General features: G+C 51.8%; 1 long non-coding RNA gene across 2 annotated transcripts in view; it reads right to left on the bottom strand.

The window, feature by feature from the left end:
- Positions 1-6: 6 nt before the first annotated feature.
- The window catches only part of LOC132448919 (uncharacterized), a 25,236-nt gene continuing 14,705 nt past the window's right edge, over positions 7-10,537 (bottom strand). For both annotated transcript variants that reach the window (XR_009523452.1, XR_009523453.1), the window contains 2 exons: positions 1,970-2,055; positions 7-1,534 (listed from right to left, as the gene is read on the bottom strand). This is a non-coding gene — a long non-coding RNA (uncharacterized LOC132448919). The remainder of the gene's footprint in view (positions 1,535-1,969; positions 2,056-10,537) is intronic.

Raw genomic sequence — 10,537 nt, 5'->3', positions numbered from 1 at the left:
CTGAAGAGGTGATCGTGTAACAGCTGAAGGATGATTAGATCACAACGCCCATTTGTTCCCTGCTCCATCTCTCACCTCACACATGCACGCGCACGTGAGTGAGCACATACACACACAGAGACACACAAACACAGACACAGGCATACGCATAAACACACAAAAACACAAACAAGCATACACAGAAACACACACACACACACACACACACGCATGCACACGAGCAAATACACACAGAGTAACGCATACACAGACACATGCACAAGCATACAAATACAGACACACACACAGACACACTCAAACACACACGCATACAGACACAAACAGACAAACACAAGGATAAACACAAACAGAAACGCACAAATGCAAACACACTCAAACACACACCCACATAGACACAAGCATACACACACACACACAGAGACACACACACACACACAGGCAGAAACACATTCACACACACACACACACACAAACAATCACCGACACATGCGGACACATTCAAACACACACCCACACAAAGACACAAGCCTGCACACACAAACACAGCACATACACATAGACGATGACACACACACACACACACACATGCACAGGCGATGACACATGCAAACATGCACAGACACAGACACACACCCCTCCAGTGAATCAGGTTTTCTGCTGCCTGTCTAGCTCTCTGGATCAATGTCGCCCTTCTCCACTAATTGTTTTTATTCTGTTGTATTTGGCGTTCTGACATTGATATAACTCAAAGTAAAGGGGCAAAACATGTTACTGTCACAACTTTAACATGCAACATATTGAATGATATTTATAACAGTTGAGGACAGACTATAATCAAATATATTGGAGCTAAAAAGGGAGTTTGCATTTCAAATGTCACAGTTTTAAAGATAACAGAAAGTGAAGTAACGTTGGTTACTTACGTCTACTTTTAATAATAAGTTATGAAAATTGAAGTGGACTCATGGATACTAAGTGTAACCATGTCTTGAGCAACAATTTGGAGAGCAATTAAGGATTCTTCCTCATGATTTAAGGAATTAATCCAGATGACATTTACTGCTACTTTGCCTTTTATAATTTTAGATGTTTATGTTTATGTTTTTGTCCGTTGGCTTCTTTGATATCAAATGTAAAATGGAGACCATGTGCTGAACAGAACTTAATGAAGGGCAGAGTTTGGGAGACTTGGAATTTGCAATATTGAATGGTATGTCAGAGCACACACACACACACACACACACACACACACACACACACACACACACACACACACACACACACACACACACACACACACACACACACACACACACATACATGCTGGAACACAAAAACACAACCACACACACATTAGAACCCAAACCCAAACACACACACACACACACACGCGCAAAGGAATACAAACACACACACAAACACGCACTTGAACACGCATGCTAGAACCCACACTAGACAATGGGTGAAGTCCTCCAGTCTCCTCAACATCTCAGGGCCCTTACCGGCTCTTCCTCCCCTGCCGTAGTCTTCCTCCCTGCGAGGTTAACAAGGTAAATCATGGGTTCGGACGTCGAAAACAAGTATTTGTTCAGCACTTCAATCGGCCGACCAGACGAGGATGAAAGAGGGGCGACTAAGGGCCCAAACTTTCCAAAGTACCCCCGTAAGCGGCAGCGAGCACCGGGAGAGATGAGTGAAGCCGAATCAAATTAGTGTCTTGTCTGGCACAATGGGGCGCGTCTTTAAGGACCCCCGTCGAGATCAACAAGCACAGATGTCATTAGTTTGTTAAAAGAAAACGCAAAACAAGAAAGACGCGCCGCGGTGCGTTATCAACTTTGGATTTCGCGTGGCGCCTCTCGGGCTCCAGAAATAATAATGCATAGCGAGCCGCACTACGAGGCTCTGATAAAAGACAGAGAAGATAAATGACATTAATGCATTTGAGTGTCTGACTTCAAAGGCTCACCTCCTCTTCGTTCTTCGTCCCGAACGGCGGCGGAGGCCCTGCCTCCCTTCATCCGCGACCCGGCCCTTGATTCTGCACATAGCGTCCTGTTTGGGATTAGACGAGAATGAGCAAAGCAGCCATTAAAGGACATGAAAAAGAGTATAAACCCAGCAGGGTACGGGGTAATTATTTCCTAAATTCAAGGCATCCTGATGCCAAAAAATGAACAATGACTGTGCTCTTTCAAAGAGGGGGGAAGGCCCGTTTGGACAGAGGTGGCACGCACAGGAGACCCCGCTCCCCTCTCCCCCCCCCCCTGCTCCCCTCTTTCCTGCCTTTAAATCAAAATGCCTTCTGGGTAAACTCCCACAGAGTCACGGTATGTATGTTCATATTCCATAGGGGGACGTGGGCTGAATGAGCCCTGGATAGAGACAAATTGGAAAAGAACAGGGAGCTAATTGCAAGTTGGTTAGTGCAAACGATTAGCCCTTCCTCGGGCCCCTCTGCAGCCGACGCACGACGCCGCCGCCGCGGCGCTGAATACGCACCAGTCAAGCACTAATTATGCATCGCTTCTCCGGGAGGGAGAGACGTCGGGGTGAATCCGGCTAGGTTCCCCTTACATTCATCCGTGGAGGGCGAGCGCCCGGGACTGGGCGGGACAGGAAGCGGAAGTGGGTGGGGAAAGGGGAGGGTTGGTGGTTATAACGTTTGTAATAAAGAAATTGAGCCTATTATTGTTGATCCAGCCCCTGCAGAAATTAGTGGAACACATTCTTTTTTGTTCCCCGTCAACTTAACCTCCCCCTTCATATAAAAAACTCCCCTCCCAACACTCCCCGCGCCCCCTCCCCTTCCCTCCCCCAGAAGCCCCTCGCGGCACTTCACAATCACACTCCCTTTCTGAAGGAACCGAGGAGAGGAGAGGAGGGGAGAGGAGAGGAGGGGAGAGGAGAGGAGAGGAGAGGAGAGGAGAGGAGAGGAGAGGGGTAAAAAAAAGCCTGCCAGAGCCTCAATTACACAATGGCAGAAAAAAGCTCCACACACTGACCTCCAGCCAGCTGCCTTCACTCTCTGCACATCTCTCTCCGCAGGAATTCTAAAGGCCCTTTTAGTCGGGCAGCCAGAGTGCAGCCAGCAGGAGAGGAGAGGACACACACACGCGCACACACACAAACACACACACACACACGCAAGCGCACACACACACACACACACACACACACATGTACGTGCACAAACACACGCAGAAAGCCATGCACACACATACACACGCGCAGGCACGGCAAACGCTCACAAGCACGTGAACACACACACGCACGCATAAACATGTGCGTGTGCACACACACGCGGGCACGCACACACACACACCAAGACATGCACACACACGCACGCACATACAAACACACACACACACTCTCTCTTCTTCACAGAGGGATTAATCATGTGTGAAATGGAAACAGCGACTCTGGTCGGCTGACACGGGCTGAACCCCCAGTCCCCCTCATCAGCTCTCTGCGCCGGCCAAGAGGGGGGGGGGGGGGGGGGGGGGGGGGCCTAACAGGCAGGTGTTAATAAAAAGGCAAAAGGTCCCGGGGGGGTCACACACGGACGCCTGCCAGCATCACACCCGGCCGGGGGGGCCGAAGTCCCGGTATTGTTTGGGTTTTCTTCGGAGGAGAAACGAGGGGGTATTTGGGTATTTGGGTTTACCCCCCCGGCGGAAAATATTCAAACGCAGACAAAAGCGATGGAAGTGGTTGTTGTGCACGCACACACACACAAACGCACGAGAGTGCAAGAGTGCGAGGGCATGCACGCGCGCAAACACACACACACACACACACACACACACACAAGTACGTGCACGCTCACACACACACACACACACACACACACACACACACACACACACACACACACACATACACACACACACACACACACACACACACACACACACACACACAAGGAACAATGATATGGATTCAGATAATGGTGACATGGTGGTGTTGTGAATATAGAATACACATGAGGTCATGGATATTGATCTGTAAGTAAGATGATTGGGCCTACCCCCTGTGGAGGCCGCTGGTATCCTGTTCTTGGGGAGAAGGTTATCCTGCTTATTACTGGCTTTCGCAAGACAGGTTTCTAGTATTTATTTTATCATGATTGAATTACCAAGCAAAATAGTGCACCACAAAACAGGATAATCCCAAACGACATTAACATCTCGATGGCATGATTAAGGTAACGTTATGTGGTTGTGCCTGTCAGAAAAACGGTGTTTACCTCCTGGCTGTAGCAGGCTCAGGCTCAGCAGAGCACACAGTAGAGGGAGTTTTAACGAGGACTGAAAGCCTTGCGACGTCTAAACAATGTCTGTCACGTTGTGGAACATCCACCTCGAATCAGCGGGTTGATTGTAATCAGCCGACTCATCGGACCACGTTTTGATATTATTAATTCAATCTTCCTCTCCTCCCCACCCAAGACCATATTTAACGTATTCCCTGAGATATACCGCATATACTGAGGGTTGAGGAAGAAATGGTCTGCAATACTAAGCAACACGGGAGGAAATTAGGTGCTATAGACCATTTGAATGTAATTGCAAAGGCCTTGTTAATTGCGCGGTAAGGGCAACATCCCAGAATGCGATTAGCATTTAAATGGCGGCATTGTGCTTCCCACGTTATTCCCTGCTATGTTGCGTTATGGAACCAACCCCTGGGCCTCGTGTTTTGATCGGGCGTTTATCCGTGACCCCCGAAGGACGATTGGCGGTTGGATTGGGCGACATTACCGGGAACGTTTCCCTTCGAGGTAATATTCACGGAACCCCACCGCACCTCTCCCTCTGAGTCTGAACACAGATCAACGTGTCAAACGCCAGAGCCCTGCGAGACAAACGCCCCCCCGCCCCCACTACCCCACCAGCCCTCCTACCCCCCCACCTCCCCAGCGTTGATAGGCGCCATTCTTCCCCGACTCTAAAGAGGTCCTCTATAGATTTCACTTGGCGATGCGTACACAACCTTTGACGAGTAATGCAGATCATTTTTTATTCATTGCCTAAAATTGTAGGCAATTATGTGCATAAGCGGCCACCTGCCTGGTCTGAAAGCCTTCCGTCTGCGGGGCTACTGAGCAGGGGGGGGGGGGGGGGGTTACACCGGGGGAGGGAGGGGGGGCAGCAGGCTCCAGCAGCAGCAGGTGAAACGGTCCCCTCGTTAGCCCCCCTCTCGTTAGTGTAATGAGTGGTCAGAGCTTTTCGTGTGTCAGCGCCCGGGAGAAAGATTGGGCCCGTCGCCGGTGAGTGAAAGGCCAGATTACCTCACTTACTGGCCCGCTCTGCGGCCGGGGGTCACCCGCTCCCTGCCCCCCCCCCCCCCCCCCCCCCCGCCATTGATATTACAACGTCACGTGACCGGGCGCCAGAAGCAACCCGGCCGCGGCGGCCCCCCGGAGACGAAGGGGTACAGGGGAGCGCTGGAGGAGAGACGGAGGGGATCGAGGGGACACGGAGGCAGGCCGACATCCGCTGCCAACGTGGCCTATTAACTTAACAATGTGGCGATGTGCGAGATATGCATCCGCAGTCATTCTGATTCCACACACACGGGCTCCTCGTTTCCTATCTCCATTATCTTATCTTATCTTGGACACGGGGGGGAGGGGGGGGGGGGCGCAGCACTGATCCCCCGACCGTCCTCGCATCCAGACGTGTGATGGCGGGCCGGACCGTTCCTTGGCCTCGCTTCGGCTCCTCGCGTTGGCGTTTTCGCGCGCGTGAGGCTACGAGCCGCGCGGCGGCGGCGGCGGCGGTGGCGGCGCTGGCCTAGCGAGCGTGGCTGGGGATGAGAAGCGCCCCTGTGCAAACACTTTCATTAGCCCGCAACTCTGACCTGGGGTGAGCCGCTGAATGGGGACGAGTGTTAATGACTACGGCAGCGGGGAACCCATGACCCCGATCGCTTTCAGACGGAGCCAGGAAGGAGAGACAAATAGGCGGGGGGGGGGGGGGGGGGGGGGGTGGGGGGGGTTAGGCTCGTGGAGGGAGCATCTGGGGAGACGGAGAATAGAGCGCACTCGTTTGGTTCATCCTGGCCTGCTATTATTATTTGTGTGATTATATATTGCTGTGGGAGGGAGGGGGTGGTGGTGGTGGAGGGGTGGGGACTCACATACTCAGGTTTGGTTTTTGTCACCGCCTCTAATGGCCGTCTTATCCAGCTTGTCCACAACGGGCCCCATTGTGGAGGATGTCCATGTCCCCCACAGAGGGGGGGGGGGGGGGGGGGGCATTAGTGGATGACGTCAATGTCCCTCAAACCGGTCCACCTGCTAGGGACAAGGACATCATTGGGGGCCCATGCTTCCCTCCCCATGGATGATGTCATCGTCTAATACTCCTCAATAGAAGGCAGCGCAGCGTCAACACAAACCCACGGAGGGCGGTCTCTCGCTGATACACGCACCGTTGAGCATCCCGCGGCATAGCCGCGGCAGGTTCGTCAGGCTTTTGAGAGTGTACTTAGATCTACAGACACGCGCAAGCGCATAAGAACGTATCAAAACGTATACGCACGTAGACACGTGATGTGCACACTGATGTACACGCGCGTACGTACGCACACACCATAATGGCAGCTAATGAGGTTGACCTTCTTTTGAAATCTTGATGATTGAGTAGTTTGGCTATACCTGCACAGGTACGAGGAAGAGACGACGCTGGAGGGGAAATCGGAACAGGAAGACCGCTCACGATGCTTTTCCATTCTGTTCACGAGGGGAGACACTCGCGCATTCAAGGGTCTGCCCTTCAGGAAATCAACTCGACTTCAACCTTGAATAAATGTGTATATTATCTTCTTTAAACTGTAAAACTGATTTTTTTTTCTCCCCTCCCCGCCTGTCGAATTTTATTTGATCATGTTTGTGTTCTTTCGGTTGTTTTTTTTGTTCTTGGGGTTCCATAACAAAATTGAGATCAAACGTGGGATCTGCCAACGAAGGCTGAACTCTCTGATCTTCTGCCGCGCATTGAGCACCGCTGAAGAACACCGGGGCTCCTCTGGCACTGAGCGCACAGCCAGGAGGAAGGGTCCGGGGTGCTGGCAGCCTCACTAGAAGATACAGGGTCCAAGTCATCCGGCTGGAGAAGAAGAAGAAGAAGAAGAAGAAGAAGAAGAAGAAGAAGGGGAAGGAGAAGGAGGCATCAAAGGCGAGCGAGCAGCTGAGCTCCGGGACAGGTGGCGGAGTCACGGGGTCAGACAATGTAGCAGACCCCGCTGGGACTGCGGTTAGGGAGCTATGAGAAGACCCCCAAGGGTGCTGGGAGGAGTGGGGAGAGGGAGGCTGGTGAAGGGGGGGGGTACCTCGTTAGGTCCCATGCAAGCGTGTCCCGTCCAGGTGGCAGAGTAGGGGAGGCAGGCCATCTGGTCGGTCGGAGGAACGGGGTGAGAGAGCTGTGAGCCAAGCACGCTGATCCCTATCGTGTGTTGGTACAAGAGGGAACACATAAAGGGCACGGCCTGGCAGTGGCGGCGGCGGCGGCGGCGGCTAACAGAGTGGAGCAACGACCGGAGGGCAGAGCAGGGTTTTTTTTTTTAATCAGTCATCGCCTCTCCAGCCTCGGCGCCACGGAGCACGCATGATATCAAGGTCAAAACCAAATCAATTATATCAGAAAAAAAGAAAGAAAGTAATTCGGAAGAAATTTACATTTATACTCTGTGGCAAAATAAAAAATACAAGGCTCGATCCGGGCCTAATCACTGGCATGCTAGCACTAGCCGGGCTGGTGATTAGATAATGAGGCCCAGGGAACGTCCATTTAGTCGGGAGCAGCTCCCTGCTCCCTCTGATTCACCCATCAGGGTAGGGAGGTGGGCGGTAGGGGGGGGGGGGGGGGGGGGGGTGCATCTGTCACGATAAGAGTAGTCTGGCTGAACGGAAGTGGACAGCGTCTATTGCCTAGCGTCGGATTTGGCCGCGACTCCTCCCCTTCCGGTTGCTGGCGTTCCCGTATTGTGCTCCCCCTCAAACTCGGAAACTAGGCAGTATGGCGAGTTTTGAAGAGGACTTTGACGGCGCTGTAAAGTTGGCATGTTTGGCTCTTTCCGTCGAAAATTGCAAAGAACTGCTAAAGATTTGCTTACAGCATTTGCTGAGGAAGAAAGATGTTCTATTTTGCATGGACACCGCTGCTGCTTCCCGGGCTTAGCCCCGCCCTAGACGATTGTGATTGGTTTAAAGAAATAAAAACAGGCCCGCCCAGTTTCCCCACGGATAGACGGCTCGAGGTAGCGTGGCTCCAGACCATTCTACTTGCTGTAGTTTGGTCTGGCTTTGCGAGACTACGATAAGAGTGACAGCTTTGAACATTACTGGTGGCAAGACTGCACTAGGCCACCGTTCTCCACAATGTTACCCAATTCCGTCCTGAAAGCCATTTAAACGGTTAAAGTGATAGTTTTATTTATTTTTTTCCTTTCTTCCCTTGGTGTCATGTACGCTTTCAGAATAAGACTCTGGATAAGAGACGGGTTTTTCAGAATAGGAGGCTGTGGTATACGAGGCCGTAAGTGAGTGGTTTTGAATGTATACGCAAGCACACTTTTCAAGTTCCGTCAGCAAGCTAAGATGTTCAGATAACGTCTTCGGGGTGGGGGCTAACGGGGTGGGGGCTGGGCGTGTTGACGGAGGGGAATGCGTGGGCCGTGCACGCTGTAGGTACCACGAAGCCACTTGACGTAATCAACGTTTCCACAATCCACAGCTCAGGGGAGGGAAGGCGCCGTTGATAAGATGACGCTCGGTGAGAAAATGCGATCATCGCGACGGATCGTCACGGCATCTCCATCCGTCAACACCGCCACCGCCACAGGCGCAGGGAATCGTATTCAAATCCGCAGGCAGGTGTCGACAGGTGTGGACACATTGAGCAGCGACATACCAGAGCTGCACGAAATGCACCTGCTACAGTCACTAACTAACCCTCACCCTTCCTGGAAGAGGTCAAAGCCGCGATCGCGTCACGCGAGTGCGATTCGCGCGGGGGAACCGGGTGACGTTGTTCTCCTCCGTTTCCCACTGGCGAATGCAGCAGGGCAGCCCATAATACCCTCCTCCACTCATACACACACAGACAGATCCACGCTCTGAGGTGGAGCCGGACCGGAGGGGGTCGCTGATGACGTGGGCAGCGGCTCAATCACGGCCCAGCGGGTGAGTGAGGACGTGGTAACGCGCAGCCCTTTGGCGGGTAAAAAGGGGTCGAAGGATTGAATGAGCGACGCTCAGGGGCCCATTACTGCGCTGAAGACGGGCCGCACTGTGGCGAGACAGAGCGCATCGTGCTCCGACTCCTCACAGTTAGCCCAGGACACCTGCCGCCCCTCTCGTGCTGATGTTGATGTTATGTTGATAACATGGCGGTGTGTCCCGGCCGGGGCTACTTTAGCTACTGGGTTCACTCGCTCAACCTGGGCTGCTTCTCAGTGGCAAGGAAGCAACACCTAAAGACACTCAACAACGGCTTAGCTCAGGAGGTAGAGCAGTTGCTAGTTCGATCCCCAGCTCCTCCTAGCTGAGTGTCGATGTGTCCCTGAGCAAGACACTTGACCCTAACTGCTCCTGACGAGCTGGCTGTCGCCTTGCACGGTTGACTCTGCCGTCGGTGTGACTATGTGTGTATTAACCGATGTAAGTCGCTTTGGATAAATCGTCTGCTAAATGCCCTAATTGTAATCGTAACAACGAATAACCACACACAGCAAAAGAGTAATTGATACACCTCTATACAAATACACTCCTATAAATCTATTAAATACCCCAAAATAAATGCTGAAGAATAAATATGACTCCATCCTGTTTGTGGTATCATATGAGGACTCCTTTCCATCAAACATTCCTACCATGGTAATAACAGTAAAAAAGATACCTTAAAACGTGGCTGTTAACTACCTCCTATCCACGACTGCACGGAGAGACCCCAGAAGCTGCTGACTTTTAGGCCCAATCCCATTTCTACCTCTTACCCCTTCCCCTAGCACCTTCCCCTAGCACCTTCCCCTTACCCCTTCAAAACAAGGGAGAGGGGTAAGGGGAAGGGGTAAGGGGTAGAAATGGGATTGGGCCTTAGGGTGCAAGCTGCTTCTCCCCTGGGCTGCCCTCATGCTGAAATGAACTTATCCAATTACTCTCCTCCTAATCAGGCTGTTTTGGTTTGTCTCCCCTTGCAGGGGTACTCCACAATATAAACAGTTCACGTACGCCGCACAGAAAGGGGGCTAATCAGTGGAATTATTGTTTTGCTGCTCCAATTTACCAGTTCCCTGTTCAACACTGATTGGAGTGAAAATCTGCTATTGTGTCTGCGCGAACTCTGAGAATATTGCTCAATGTAAATCATCGGCGAGCCGCCAGATGATACATATATTAGAAATGCGCTTGCGAAACGGACGTCTTTTGTGCGTTAACGGAAAACTATTTTCAGTTCTTCCCTATAATCGAGCACATACTAATTAGTAATGAAGAGGTTTTTAGGCAGAATCGTCGGATACATGGTAATGG

The sequence above is a fragment of the Gadus macrocephalus genome, chromosome 20 (assembly GCF_031168955.1).
Source record: "Gadus macrocephalus chromosome 20, ASM3116895v1".
Taxonomy (NCBI): domain Eukaryota; kingdom Metazoa; phylum Chordata; class Actinopteri; order Gadiformes; family Gadidae; genus Gadus; species Gadus macrocephalus.
Note: the sequence above shows the minus strand (reverse complement) of the source record. Positions and strands in the feature narration are given on the sequence as shown.